Here is a 16,580-nt window from a genome sequence, read left to right on the forward strand (position 1 = left end):
CGTGCAGTGCGACCACCGAAACCATACTTTGTACTCAACCATCTTGAGTACAAAGGAAAGATCTAAGCTATTTCTACAGCGGAAGAAATTACAGCGTGCGATGGAGTTGAACAAAGAGAAGTCCCATCCACATCTTCAGAGCCTTACATCTCCCCAGAAATGTCAGAAGTGAGTGAATTTGGAAGAAGGAGTCATGGAAGTTGATACTGGAAATGAAAATGATGAAGAGTCTTCGAAGTCCTCGTCAACGAAAAGCGAAGAAGCCAGAACCGACTGCCAGAAGTACTCCATCAAATCGTTCAACACGTAATACATAGCCGGAGCAGCAACAGTATTTTAAGACTCACCGAAGCAGCCACGCACAGTTTAAACGTACATTCCTGGTACATAATAAATAAATAAATTTTCTGTTTGTACTCCGGGACGGCCAAACGGTCAGAAGAGTTCACAAGATAGACAAATTACAAGAAACAGCACCGTATACATAATGATTTCGATTGAGTTTGTTCCGTGCGTGATCGGCTTTGGTTGAAGAACGATGTGAAGATTGTAGTAGCTCGAGATCAACTCTTCTTCAACAGCATTTCCAAATGTGGATGTAAGTCAAATGTTGGCCTGTAACAGCCGTCGTGGCTCTCTCAAGAACAACGCGATTTCCGCTCTGTCGAAGTCAAATGATTTTAAATATCATCCGACGCCACAACACTTTCCGAAACTGGATTTGGTAACGGAACGTCTCATATCTCCAAGGCTCCCATTCATGCAGATTCGTCGCCTGCGGCATTCATACTGTCAATACGGGATCCTCGGTCAAGAAATAAATGTTCGCCTAAAGAAGTTTCACTTAACTTTCGCTATGCGTGCTCGTCACACACAATTTTTTTTTTTTTTTTTTGATTTGCATATTTACTATCGGAATTTGCCCCATTTTTTACTTGTTGTTACTGAAGATATTTAAATGCATTATGGGGTGCTCTGTGAGTTTCAGTCTCACCTAAAAGATAACCTACTTAAATGGGTCTTAATCGAGCCCGCTGATAATGAGAGGAGATTGGCATAACTTTATGATTACTGATGACTGCAACATGAAGCAGTTTATGAGAAGTTCATGCGCTGCAGAATGTAAATGAAGGAAGGACGTTATAACTCTGGCTAACAGTAGTAAAGACAACGCTAATTATATTTTTCGTGATTTCCAACTGAGACTCAGTTCGCTCGTGAACGGTAAGTGTATCATTACCTTCCTAATATCTCCGTTTTCCAACAAACACATTTCTGATATCAGAATGTAAAAGTTTCTCTTAGAATAATAAAACTCAATTGCATAACTAGTTGCGCTCAACGTTCCTTTAATTGTTTCTTTTTCCTTTTTATTAGTTCGAGTAAGTCATAATCGACATGACTAATGTGGAAAGGCTGAGGGCTGTTCATAAGACAAGATTAATTGCATTCAGCAGTCAAACCAAATTTTAGTTCTGTGCCTACATCAGAAATTTCCTACTACGGATATTGGATAAAAGAATTAGTGATTCCTTAATCTGATGTAGTTAGAAACAATAGCCAGTGAATCTGTTAACTAGTGATCTGTGTGCAAATCATTCGCACGAAATAATGAAATGTAAAAACATAAAAAAAATTACACGAGGGTATATGCATGGGCGCCGTCAGCATGGTGCAAATGCACCACCTTTGGAATTCGAAGTGATACACAATTTTTAATATTTTCATTAATTTATTGAAATATTAAAACAATACAAATTCTACAAAAAAATATTAATTCAAATACTTTAATCAAAACAAGAACAAAATTAAAATAACTCTTGCAAAACAGAATTAGATCCAGTTAATTTTCGTCATTTTCTTTAAATAAAAATCGCAATCTTGTCGGTTTCTCTGCGAATTTTGATATAGTTACGTTATAAAATCTTCATTGCCAATGACGAAATTTCGCTCCTTTTTCTTTCTCACTCCGCCCGAATGTGCAATACTTTCTCCCACCGATCACGAAACATTGGCTCGGCTGTACATGTAAATCAGTCAAACTTGACTTAATTAAGATATTGCATGTATTTGAAAATATTTGATGAGCAAAAAATTTATTTCACACATCACTAACAGGTCAACCTGCTTCATATAGACCTATTGCATTGCTTCCTGGTCTTGTTTATGAGAGGGAGGAAGTTTTTCATAAAATTTAGGAAGTTTATGAGAAGCTTTTAGCCATGCGGATTGCTATCTACCAAAGAAGTAACATTGGCTTTTCTAACAAACAATATGGTTTCACTCCTGGTGTATTTAGTTCGCAATGTTCGGCAATCGAATTATAAATATACCTTGGGAATTTTTGTAGACTTTGCTGGTGCCTTTGATTCCATTAGTTGGGACAATGTACTGATGATGTTTCGCATGGCTAAATGTTCTTTTAATATTTTCGCTATAATTAAAACAACAGTTAATTATAGCACAGTAACGGTTAAGTCAAATTTTGGATCAATTACGCGTCGTGTGACTCGAGGCTGTCCGCAGGGATCTGTCTTTGGTCCTTTAATGTGGAACTTGGTTTTGGAAGATTGGCTCAAGAGAGAATTTGACCACTCACACACAATAGCTTATGCAGATGATATGGTAGTACTTGTGCACGGAAACACCAGAAAGGAGCTTGAAACGAGGCCTGATTGCATTTTGAAAGAATTATGCAAATGGTGTAATTTACATAGGTTGACAATCTCTACATACAAAACTAAAATCATGATGTTGAAGATTAAATTGGCTCTTAGTAGACCTCCGCTCGTAAGGTTGAATGGTACCGTATTTCTTTACAGAAGGTGTTAATAATTAAATACTTGTGAATATGTATTGCTAGTGGCTCCTACATATTAATTATATATCAGAGAAAGTGAAGAAATTTATTGCATTGATCTCAAGAATAACGCGGGTGGAATGGGGGATAAAGGGGAAAGCACTCCATTTAATTTATGATTGCATTTTTCTGCCGATTGTTACGTATGGTGCATAAATCTGGGTTGTCCATGCAATCAAAGTAAGCAACACCAGAAAGCTCTATTCTATACATCGAGTTATGCTACTAAAAATGGTTATGGCCTGCAGAACGGTTACACAGAAGCTTTGCAAGTGTTAGCTGGCAAAATGCCACTTGATTTGCAGTTAGTGTTTAGAAGCCTATCCTTTTATATGAGAAGAGGTATAAAATCCGAGTTGCTGGGCATCGAAATTAACACTTTAAATGACTTTAGAAACGAAAAGAAGAGGATTTGGGAGCTGATTTTACAAAAATGGCAAAATAGATGGAATTGTTCGGTAAAAGGTAGAATAACATTCAAAATTTTCCCTTATGTTAATGTGTGAATTATATTAAACCAATCTGGTTAGTACCAAATCTACATTGTACTTTCTTACTAACAGGTCACTGGTCATTTTTGCTAAACTGAATAGTCTTGGAATCGTAGCAAGATGCAACTGTACGTGTGGCGAACTGGAAACATGGGAACATGTTGTGTTTAATTGTTTGGAATATGCTGATTTGAGTTTGAATTTACTGAATAATGTTGATAATGTAATTCGTCTGGTGGATGGGATTGGGCCATTACTTACTAAAACAAGGGAAAATTTTATTGCCTTTCAAAATTTTGCAAATTCAGTTTTCGTGAGAAGGAATATACTTTTGCAATTGGAAGAGTTAAGGTTGAATAATGGATGAATTGGTGGACTGTACCCTCTTCTTTACATGGAACAGTATGTTAATTTTTATATAGGAACAGAGAAAATTCTTTGCAGAGGTAGACAGGATGTTGGTACTCTGTTTCTTTAATGGGTGAAGTGTCCGGTGGACACTTCTGCTCCTGCCAACGCAGTTGGCAAGAAGCCTTAGTTGATGTTTTTCTTTTTTATTTGATCCTGCAATAACACCTTCTTCCAGCTTGGTTTTGCTGGTTAATATGAGTAACTTCTGTTGAGCTCTCTGACTGCTGGTAGATGGCTGTTCGTTGAGTTACTGTATTTATCTTTTGGAGATTACCGGCAATGATCAGTCTCTAGGATGTGATGCTTGTGCTCATCTGTGGACAGCATCGGTTTCTGCTGTAACCTACTTGTCCAGATTGTGCTGTAGCTGAGGGGATGACCATTGCACAGTATAGTTGATTTGTAATGTGAATTTTGTATTGTTAATAATTGTTTACTGTACTATACCATTTCTATATGTATGGCGGATTTGCCAGATTTTTTTTGGCTAAGGGGCTGCTTTACTCAATAAATGAGGAAAACAAACGAAAAAATGAATGCACCACCTTGCAAAATACCCTGCCGGCGCCCATGGTTATATGGATTGTATTTTGTATCCTTTGGTTCAAGCGCGATGTTTTTCTAGGAGAGTGCATTGTAGGAATTGCAATTTAATTATCCTAAACATTTTTTAAGCAAAAAGCTTTCATTTTAGGTAAGTACGGCATTTCTGAAAAAAGAATAAAACGAAATAATTGACATATTAGTCAACGTCATTCTCTTTTTATTTTTGAATAAATACATTTAGATCTATAGGCTTTTTATCAAGGTCAATATTTTAAAATTTTAATTTGAGAACTGGATGTTTATGAATTAGGCCACATATCTACTTCACTGTTTGAACCAATTTCAAACAAAGCCATACAATAACACCTTCATAAAATCGTGTTGCACTAGCTTTTATATGTAATTAGGAACCGAATGTATAATATATGACGAAATGTATTTGGACAACCCTTCACAAATATTGTGCGCTGTAAGTCCTCACACTCATGCGTATAGCTCAGAAGTGCAAATATGAATCATGTGGCTGTTTGTGTAGTGTAGTGTAGTGTAGTGTAGTGTAGTGTACAGTACAGTACATTAGAAGTCATGGGTTGTGGATCTCCACTTCAACGTTACTGTGCGTGCAGCAGCAACTCGTCAGAATTCCAGTTTTGATAACCTCACAAACTCACGGAAAGTCATAAAGGGAAGCATCGGGACTTTTCATGATATCTTAAGGGATTAACTACTGTGATTTACAGATCCTACTGTAATTCATTGGATTTGACTGGATTATTACCTTTTGGTAGTAATCAGTTTTAAATAATACTGATTTACTGGGACCTTATGGACGTTATCTTAGTTCATTGTCATTTACAATGCAAGACCAGCGTCTTGGACATAGGTAAAAGATTTTATTGAGATTCTTTGGATGTTTCTCTTTGGACTTGACTACCTGTACGTTTAAACTAAACCGTTTCCACTCCTAACCTCTCTTTACCAGACTTGATTACTAGTCTCAAACGTGAATTACTTAGGTTTGTCTATACTGGATTCGATTACTTCCTTGCACAATATGGATTGTGTGTGTGTGATTTGTGACCAGTATATGACTCTTGGCTTTATTACTATACTATGACTCTTGGCTTTATTACTATACTATTACTCTACCAGATTTGACTGATAGTTTGAATAAATTGGATCGGCCGACCTGTATACGGTTCTTGGCCATATTGTAACTTTATCTCTTTTTAGCGCCACTTTTAGGGAACAGGTTTTGTCTGTCTTTTCACTGTTATGAAGAGGCAGGATTTTTTTTTTTTTTTTTTTTTTGCTTGATTCCGTACCGTTGATTAAGCCCCAGTATTACGGGATTGCTGTGCTGGTACCTATAGAACTTGCACTACTAGCTATAGGTACAGAATTTAGTCCACTGAGGAGTACGAGAATAGTTGAGACTCGCTTCATCGAGGCGTGGATGGGTACTGGGAAGCAGCTTTAATGATGATCGCTGCTTTCTGATAGCTCAACAACACTGCTCTAATAGTACTGTACTAATTTCTGGCCATTTTACAGAGATGTGTATCATCCAGTATTTGGGTATTACAGCGCTCTACATATGGCACAACACGTCCACAATCATAAAGGGGAATATTTTTCGCGGTAGCACTTATGCTTTCTTCGAACACATCACGAAACAGGTTCAAGAACTCACGTTAACCATTTTTTGGGAATTACGTAGCTTCAGATTTGGTAACAGGGCAATATAGAGGTCTGCATGGGCCCAAGCTTGGTCCTTGTGCTTGAGCCGACTCGGTTCTCGGGGTGGAATAAGTAGCACAGATAACATTCGTGTTCGGGAACGGTCTGTAATATTTGGGTTCAGATTTTATGAAACGCTGTAAGTATTTCAGGTTTCTGGAGCAATTTTTTATTCCAGAAAAAGGTTATTTGTAATAGTAAGTAGGCCGTATATAGAACATAAAGTTATCTGGCACGGTTTGTGTTGCAATCGAGGACAACGCGTGGAGTTGTCGAGGACAGTATTATTATAAATCGACTTCTGTAGATCTAATCAATACTTTATTTCATCCTTGTTATTATCTTGTACAATACAGAATGCATGTGACATCTTAGCCCACATTCCCACGTTCGATTCGACGAGCTCCGACTAATCTCGTCTAGGCTACAGTTTCCCAAACTGTGCATGGCTAGGGCTCGGTTTTTATCCTATTTTTGCTCCCCAAAAGAATAAATGCAGATAAAAAACTAATATTACAAAAAAATAAATTCATAAAATTTAAATTTTTTTTAAAATTTATATACATATATCTAATTTTTATAAATAAAATTTATTTTATTTAATCTTATAACAATAAATAATTTATATATGTGTACACTTTATAATTCATATGACGGGGATGATGTTTAACATCAAATAACAAATTTATATTAAGAGCTATCGATTAATTAAAAATTTTAGTTGAAGTTTCAGCCTTGAAAAGTAACTTATTTTCTACAAAAGTTGTACGGAAATAACAGACCTCAAGTTCATCAGAATCAAGTTGGAAATTTTTAGTTTTAGAAAACAACACTGTAAAATCACATGGATTTACACTTGTGTTAATAAGAGCAGTTTGTTGAAGTTCCTCCACTACAACAAATGTCCAGTGGTCATTGTAGAGTACAAGAAACAGTGACACTGAAAATAATTTATGTTGACCTGACAGCTATTTGCATGGGCGGCCATTCCTGTTGGGCCGACTGCTCAATACAGGCTGATGATATTTAAAATTACTAATACGAATAAAAAATATCTGCTGTGTAAAAAAAAGTAGAAGTAACAAACCAGCTCTTTAATCTTGTCTTGCATCCTCTTTTATTGCTCATAACTTTCTGAAGTTGCGCAAATCTTTTATAACAGAAAAGTATTTAAAAGAATTTTAAAATATTTTTAAAATGAATTAAGCCATGATATCAGTATAGTTGTTCTTAAAATCCTCTAGGTAAGCTCAGCATCTAAATGGATGCCCAACTATTTCGTGCCCCGGGACGCCACAGCGCTCCTGGCCAATCTGCGCCTGAATACATCTGAGAGGAAAGGAAGGCTTTATCACCAATACTAATGTGTTTATGTGTTGATACTCATTTCGCGGACGTGGTAGTTCAATTTTATTGCGTTTCATTGCAAAAACAATTCCCCATTTCTTCCACATTTCAAGCTTGTGTTTCATTTAGTTCGATTGAATAATAACCATTAAAATCAGCATTAAAAAAGTGAGAGTAGGAATTGTTGACTCCTTAGAACAAACATTGTGGGAGCTATAAATAACTTGATTAATCATATGATACAGCTCTGATATAGAAAAAAATTCTAACGAAATTGGCAGTTTGTATAAAAAGGTACACCACTCGACGGAACTGGTCTTCATACTTCGGCCAGGCTCGAGTGAGGGCCGGGTAATGACAGTAGGGTTCGGGTACAACTCGGGCGAATCTGTCTTTGGGTCAGCCTAGTAAAATTCTAAAATTTCGTCACGTGCAATCCTCTGGTCACTATCACAATCACTGTGAAATAGCGTGAGGAGTGCTAACATTTCTGATGTTCGTGAACTTAGCAAAAAGTTCTATGGAATTACGAATCTTACCACATAATGTTTCTTTCTGATGTTGGGTGTGGACATTGCTTGCAGAGCGCTTCCTATTCATTCCTAAATTTCAGCCATGAAATTTGGTGCAAGCGATATAATAGTAGGTATTTCAGCTGGTTCGGACTTAGTACGTTTTCAGGGAACTACCTTGGGGATATATAGTCCATGGCCTATATCTGAACAATTACGAGTTACCTACACTGGCAGTGTACTGCGCTAAACGGGCCCGGTAATTATCAGCACCACAACTCTCCATGTCATATAGCGAGGTTCAAACACGACACTGATTTTTGGACAGTGATGTCGAAAGTGGTCTGGCTAGCGCAGAGCATAGACCTCATTGAACACCTGCGGGACCAACTGGAGTGCCAGATTTGGCTGATGTGAACGCGGCCTTCTTCCAGAAAAGTGGCTGCTAGGTCCGGTTTGGAAGAATGGAAGCGAATTCCTGCAGCCACCTACCTGAAGTTGATAGAAGGTATACCCAGAAGGGTTGAGGCTGTCATACTGGTCAGTGCTGGTGGCCCTACTATTTTTTAGATTTTTGTTTTTACTTAACCCCCCCCCCCCTGTTTTTTACAGCTATTTCTTGCTTCCAAATATCTTTGTTGATCATGCAATGTATGGACCTAATTTATTATTATTATTATTCTAGCAAGTGTTTGCCTTCACCTCTTTTACACTGCCCACCAGCTGAGGATGTACAAAAAGGCAAGAACAGCAATTATTTACAATATTTACAAAATGCAATTATTGATAATATTACAAGAAACAATTATTCACAGTTATCTTGCAAAACTAAAGGTTCAACAGTTAATTTATGTTGCATTAAGAGTTGATTACTTGCTTATTACATGTTTTATATTATATTACTAAAGCCCACTTATTACAGTGTATTACTTCTTATCATAATGCTACATCTCGTCCCATCTTCTTTATCCGAGGAGCTTCCATCGTGGTGCTCTCGTTCTATAGTTGAAGCTGTGGGCTTCAGACAGGCTCTTCACTCTGTGTTGCTTGCTCTGACAGTATTTCGCAGGGTCTATTGCCAATGAATTAAAAAGGTTAACTGCATTATTTGGAAAGAAATTATTTTGACAGGAGAGGTTGGACAGTATAGAATGTAACGGTAGGTAGGAATTGCCATTACTGCATCCATCACATGGGGTAGAGATAAAGCCTTGAAGACTTGGAGGCGTCAACCACACTGAAGCATTGGAGAAAGAAGAAGAAGAACATTGCTGGATACTATGTGAACTCTCCAGGCGGTGATGTTTAGGTTGGTATATAAAACAGCCCTGGAGATGGTGAATGGGTTGCCCCATAACCTTATTCATCTATCGCATTATCCAATATACTCGACTGCCAGGAATCTGTTTACATACGACGGTGGAGCAGAAGACCAGATTAGTGATGCATAAAGTGCAATTGGTTATATACACAGCTGGGTATAGTAATCAAGCTGTGCCTACAACCAAGCACGTTGAGTAACCCTGTCAGTTCTTGTCGAACTGCTTACATCGTCGAGTACGCCTTCGTTTTCATCGTTGATAAATGGTTCTGAAATGTGAGCTCCTCATCCCATGCTTGACTTGGCGCATAATGGCCTTAGTCGCTCATGCGCCATAAAAAACCTTGAAGACTTGGTTTTTTGATAATCGATTAATCGATTATCAAATATTATATGATTATCATATATTATATGATAATCGATTAATCAATTAAACTTTATGTATTTCATGTCAATCCGAGGTGGGTGTGGGATTTCACTTGCTTTGTATGCAATCCGTTGTGATAGGTTCTAATGTCACATTTATTCTGTTTTCGTAAAGATGATTTAAGCTGATGTGGATATGTTTTGCTCCAGATTTATTGCTATAGATAGGCCATAAGGCTGTTAATCAGGTGGAGACTCGCTGATTACGAGGTGAGTCTGTCCAGCGTCCGATATTGTATACAATTTGAGGTTTCCGCATGTGTAAACTCAGCGTACGATGCGATGAGAGGTTCAATGGCAATAGCGAACAGCAGACCGGACATGATACCTCCCTGCGGTACTCTCCGCGTTATAACGCACTTTGTTGGAAGGATTTAGCATTAGTTGAGGCATATGATGCAAGAAAGCAAGCTTATACAGCATCAGCCAAAAAAAAAAAAAAAAAAAACCCTTCCCATTTATAACTGATGATCAGTAGTCTTGGTGTAAGGATGAGATTGATGATTTTTAGCAGATCTCCTGTAACATCAAAGTACGTTTCTAGAATGTAGATGACAGCGGGAACCGAGAGCTTATCATAAGCAGATGATGTACCAAAAAAGATGACGCTCAGCTGAGATTTACTGTGAGAGCCGTTTGAATTTTAAATAGGGTGTCCAGTAGATTATTATGAAGATGTTAAGATGAATTTCTTAAGTACTGAAGGAAATCTCGGATTCTGCATCTCATCTTCTTATTTAAATATACATTCGGAACACGAAAAATTTAGAAATGCAACGTCGTTTGTTCATAACTTGCTAAAAATGAATAATGCTACATAAAATTGCTTTTCTTTTTTGCGTTCAGTAGTACTATGTGTACACATTATCCATGACTATAAAAAACGTTTATTGTATTAATTTTTTTTATTTTGCTTTTAAAAGAATAGCACAATACATTGGTTGTGCAAAATGTTATGATTCCGATCCCTTAATTTCGTCCCCCCTCCTTTTTAATGTGATTGTCTCCAAAACGAAAGTTTTGTAAAACAGCACTTTTGTTACTACAGTATATCAGATTTCAGAATTTCTTCTTTGATACTGAAGTTGTATATTTAGAGTTACTACTGTCTTTCAATCTCTTTCTATTCCTGCCAAATGTAAAAATAGATAACTGCATTAATGCATGTAGTAAGAATATTTAATAACAAATTAAGGCCGTCGAACAATATTTACTTAGCAAAATGTCTATTTGTTTCCAGAGTGATTTCACTCTGGAAACAAATAGATGCAGTAAGAGATGTTAGAAAAAGTACTATGTGAGGGTGACATAGCAGGCAATCTGCGTATATCTGATGATATTATTTTCAGTGAATATCACTTGATACATTGGAACACGTGCATTTGAATTAGCCTCCGCGGGTTATTGTAATCATTGCTAAATAAAAACAGGTTAATGCGTTACGGTTCAGGGATTAGCAAATAGTAATAATTCTTGATTCATAACAAAAAGGGCAAAAAAAGCAACGACTTATGTGCGAACTAAGAAAAATTCGTTTCTGCGCAAATGCCACATTGCTCATTCATTCCTCCAATCAGCGCGTGACAAGAAACATAATATACAGTGCTTCAGCTAAAATATGCGGCATATGGATAGCCTATATGTTATGTATGAAAAATAAATAATAATTTCACGATTTCTATTGGTCCAATTTTAATGAAATTTTGGAAAGCTCGACAAATGGTTCTATATAAAATTTCATGAAAATCCATCTTCTGGGAATCGAGTTATTATACTAGGACAGAAAAAAATAATTGCTGGATTTCTGTTGATCCGAGTTTTAATGAAATTTGGAATGGATGGATAAATCGTTTTTAAAAGGCCTAAATATAAAATTTCGCGTATTCCGTTCACTGGAAGTCCAGTTGTTACGTGCGGACAATGTGAAGATAGTAGGTACATTATGCATATATGCCAACGCTCCTAATGATCCAATGAAAATGTTTCAGTTTTTTTTTAAAGGTATAAAACTTTTATTATAAGAATTAAATTCACACAGTTTCATTTAAATGAAATTTTATAATTATTTAACTGGCGAGGAATAATGAATGCAGAGAAGTACGATGAAATAGGTAAGTGTAGTGACTTTTTCTTGGGCAGAGGTTCCAGAGATCTTTAAATAAATAATTTATAAATTTGTAATATATTAGAAAGGATTCAGAAAAGTTTTATTTTTGAAAACTTGCTATGATTGATTAAATAATTATCCGTTTTTGCCTTGATACGTGTGTGTGTGCGTGCGCGCGCTTATAATCTATAATTATGTTTATTGAATAAATCAGTGTATTATGATGCAAATTTAAAAAAAAAAAAAAAAAAAAAGACGAATTCAGCAATATTGGAATTGTATTCCGATTTCGGGGATATAAAAAGAGTACGGTATTTAAACACAGTACTGTACTATATATCGGTATGGCCTGACTGATAAATCCGATTATCAGTTAAACTCAAAAGATATTATAGTCTCTGAATTTGACGGAATGTTACGAAAAAGTGCTGTACTGTAAAAAAAAAAAAAAAAAAAAAAAAAACACCAATGTAATTCTACATTTAATTGCATTTACGAGGTTTGAGCAGAAAGTTTGCAGGCCGAACTAATATTTTGACAATGAAGCTTACTGATTGTTTAAATGGATTTTCGCCCTCGTGGTGGTAGAATCGCTGTCCTCCCCACGCCGGATGGAAAAGACCTGAGTTTGAGTTTGAGTCCCGTCGATGACGAGAGGAATTTTTATGGGCCTTTTTCTCAATGCGGCTGAGTTAGTCAGTCTTAGGCGAGGAAGCATGTTTTATTTTCTCCCGGAAACTCAGGTATTTCGGCCAGCAAACAGAAAATCGACCTCAGAACACACGCAATTTACAGACAGTATATACGGAGCCTGTATACATGGCCTTAGTCGCTGATGCTCCTAAAATCCCCCTATAACAACAACAGATGTATCTCCTTCGAAGTATCTCCTTGACACTGGGTGTACCGATTACGACGACCTTTCCACTAGCAACTTCTAGAAACATTCCCGATAGGTTTATTTTGGATTACTAATAGGTCCTGTGTCGCGTTCTGAATAATTTCCTCAACCGTTGCAAACGTGTAACCTTTCAGGGAGGATTTATATTTAGCAAACAACAACAAAAAATTGCAGGCAGCTAAATTCTGTGAATCCATATTGGGGATGGTGAACCACAGTAACAGAGTGCTCCCCATTACTGCAGTCCAGCACTTGACTTATGTTCGGAAACTCACAGTGGGACTAGATCTGTGCTCTGCAGTTTCGACTTTCTCAACATCTGGTAGATCGTAGGCAGAAGATCCCCGGACAGAACCATCAGAAATCTTCCAGTGCCCTGCTCAAACTTACAGATCTTGACCTTTAAGAGGCACTTTACAACGGTATCATCAGATGTTGAATTCATCTGACATTGAATTTGATTTGTGGTTGAAGGTCTCGAGTATACTGGATGTTTAGTTGACTCCCTACTGATATCTGATACCCTCGTCAGTTCTCTGGCAGACTTAAACAGGTTACTTAAACAGAGGCGGATTTACCATTAGGCGAAAAAGACGCGCGCCAAGGGCCCATGGCTCAAATGGGATCCATAGACTCTGCATTAAACACGCATGTTATTCTGCATATATATATATTACACACATTTTTGAGATCATCAGAAGCATCTCTTTGTTTAATGTTTATTTATTCAGTTTATTTAATCAAATGATTTGTTCACCTAAACAGTAGAATTGCTAGTAGGGCATACATTCCGTTATGGATGGTAAAGTTAATAAAATGGTTGGTGTGGAACATTTGAATTTGACATATTTACGCTTACAGTATTTTGCTTGTAATAGAAACATTTACAAGTTTCCCATCTACTTAACGGTATTTGCAAATTGTGCTCGTGGTATTTAAATTTTGTTTTACTGCACTGCACATTTGCTTATTTGTATTTACAATATTATGTGACTTCAGTAATTATTATTATTTTTTTTAATTTACGTTTATTTTAATACCAAGATCAATATTATGAAGTTCACATAGCCTCTTGATCTGTTGTGAGCCATTTCATTTGTTCAAACTTTTTTAAATTGGGAAAGTTTTAAGTCATTCTACGACTTTGGGTCCGAAACATATTTGTACACGTTTTCCTGAATTTCTCTTCTGTTCTTCTTGTCCTCTGCGTATATGTAGAGGTCGACCTTCATGTCATTGGCTGTTAATGTATTTGCTGGGAACATTCCTTTAATGACAGCGAGGTTTGATAACCGTAATATACTGTATATAAATACTTATAATAAAGTAACTACTGCTTACAAATAGCCAACTAATTTTGCTGATTTTTATTTACCAATGACTTTTATGAATTATAAGTCATTGGGGCAATACTAGTGATGACATAAGTGGCCAAAACTTTAGGTTGCCCTTGGTCCTATGACCAAAACTGCCGCTGTCAATTATGTCACCGGGTCCCTCACGGACGAAAGGCTTCAGTGAACTAAATCCGTTCACTGAATAACACCTTTTATCCTGTATAAATTAGTTTTCATGAAATTTTAAACTGAAACAGGCTTTATTTACTCAGGAGTCGGAATACTTTCTCATATTTGGACAGATTTAGCGAAAACTAAGATATATATTAGTATTGTCATGTAACCCTTCATTATCATTAATAATCATGGTATTGCGCGCGCACACACACATACACATGTATCAACGTTAAAAACGCAAAGTCCTGGTGTTGATTATGGTTGTTTAGAGAACGAGGGATAAATAATGTATTGAAAATAATACAAGAAAACAGTTAGAAAAAAATATTAAATTTTTTTTTAAATGGTGCACATTTTTGTATAATACATTAAATAAATGCAACTGTTTAATTCAAATATATATATAAAAGGATGTAGCCTAAAAGAACAAAAATAACAACTTTTGTAATAAAATAGCTTCTGTGTTTTTAAACAATAGACTCAAAGAATCTTAATGATTGTACTGAAATAAATTTGAAGAGACTTTGGGTGTAGGAAATTGGACGTGGAAACTTAATTGCATTGGCAAGAAAAAAAGTGTGAGTCAGTCAGCAGCAGCACGTTGACGAATGGGGAGGTGGGGAAATGGAGAAAAGAAAAAGGAATCTTCTTATTCGCATTGATGGAGATGAATATTTCGGTCAGCAAAAATTGTGTGAATGAAATCCTGTTAACGGTGGACTTCACATTACGGCGCCTAGCAAAGTCTTTCTTTGATAGTACGCAAAAGGATAAGTAAGTAATTTGCCACTTAATTAATGAAATGAAACTAGGCCCACCTTTGGTTGCGAGCGAAAGGCTAATTAATGTTAATAGGGAAGGATAATGTGATTCCTTACTATTTATGCTGGCTCAGCGACACAATAAAGAGGTACCTACCAGCTTGGAGCCCACCGTCCAGTCTCCGGGATATCTGCCAATCTCCCGTATCACCGGAACCTCATCTCTGTCCACGTGCACAACGGTATAAACAGCTTAGAGTTCAGCCAGCATCGTTAGCTGCTCAACTACCACACGAGACGCTACTCACTCACTTTGCTCCGCAGGCCAAACAGTGCAGTTAACGAGCCCTGTATCCGAACTGTGACGGAAGCACCACTTCGCCCTGCCGAAGTGGCAACAAGGCACAGGTCGTACAGCCGACCACCGTTACGGAATTGAGTCACGTGACAGCTTCTTGTCACTACGCTAAAGCAGTGAAATAGTGAAGAAAAATGTTGCCAGGGTTACTCGTCCCGCGAGTAGGTTCCGTGACAGCGGAAGAAACCGGTAGCTTACAACGTTCGTACATTTTCATTTATAATGTCAGAGTACGAGGGATTTTTGAAGTTATGGTGTCTGGATAGCAATATTAATGACACATGATTTTGTACACGGTGTTGTGCAGTCCATTAGGCATTCCCACTAGCATCGTACGACAATGACAGATTCTAAAAACAGAGCTGACGAAAAAAATTAAGAGGCAACTCCCTGACATCGATTACTATGAAGTTTCTCATTGCCTAGTAAGGTGTCTTGTCTTCACGGTTTCAAAGTTCGAGTAGATACTAGTGCTGTACCATCACAAATATTTATCATTTCATGTAAACATTCTCAGAATGAGATAACACAAATTACACCGACACGTTTTTTTACAAAAAGCTGTCCTTTCAAGTAAAAGAAGAAATGGAAGGTGAGTGTTATTATGAAAGATAACATCATATTTCGTGTGTCCCTTTCCAGTTCGTTATTATCACTGGCAACGCAAAAGATCCGAACAAGATCCATTTGAAATATATAGGAAAAAAGTACAGTTACAATGCAGATGGTAACAGTAGTATATGACGCTGTCTTGATGTGATTAATGTTCTAAATTAAAGTTGACATTGTCAAAACAAACGCGTAGTTAAATGCAAAAAAAATAATAATAAATAAAAGATAATAGAATCATTATGAATAAATATTGCTAATGCCCCTGATTGTAACATACGTGCAAAACCAGGACTTCATATTATCTCTTCCAAGCGCTTTATTGTCTTTGTCTGTTGCAACCAAAGCTTTGCTGATAAAAATTATCACTCCTCTTTTTATAGATACATTTTATGCATATTGCTGTATATTTAACTACGTAGAGAACTAACTCAAGGCTCTGTGATCTCCCCCTTTGTTATTTTGTTACATGGATGGCCAGAGGCTCCTTCAAACTTGGATATTTGAGCAATCAACTAATTACAGGGTTTGGTCTCCAATTACTTCCAAACATGTAGAACTGTGTCTCAGTCATCGCATTGGAATCTCCAGAACTGCAGCGGATTATTACAGGTTCTGACAATTTACAGAAGTAAAAAAAAAAAAAAATGGAAGCTCCGCCTCCTTGGTTTATTGA

At 36.8% G+C, this 16,580-nt stretch overlaps 1 protein-coding gene across 1 annotated transcript in view; it reads right to left on the minus strand.

Annotated features, from left to right (window-relative positions):
- Positions 1-15,243, minus strand: part of LOC150079035 (lactadherin-like) — a 300,762-nt gene extending 285,519 nt beyond the window's left edge. Inside the window, exon 1 of the mRNA XM_090383407.1 lies at positions 15,095-15,243. The gene's annotated coding sequence lies outside the window, so the exon portion shown is untranslated. The remainder of the gene's footprint in view (positions 1-15,094) is intronic.
- Between the last annotated feature and the right edge of the window lie 1,337 nt (positions 15,244-16,580).

The sequence above is a fragment of the Mastigoproctus giganteus genome, chromosome 10 (genome assembly GCF_048544385.1).
Source record: "Mastigoproctus giganteus isolate SK-2022 chromosome 10, ASM4854438v1, whole genome shotgun sequence".
Classification (NCBI taxonomy): domain Eukaryota; kingdom Metazoa; phylum Arthropoda; class Arachnida; order Uropygi; family Thelyphonidae; genus Mastigoproctus; species Mastigoproctus giganteus.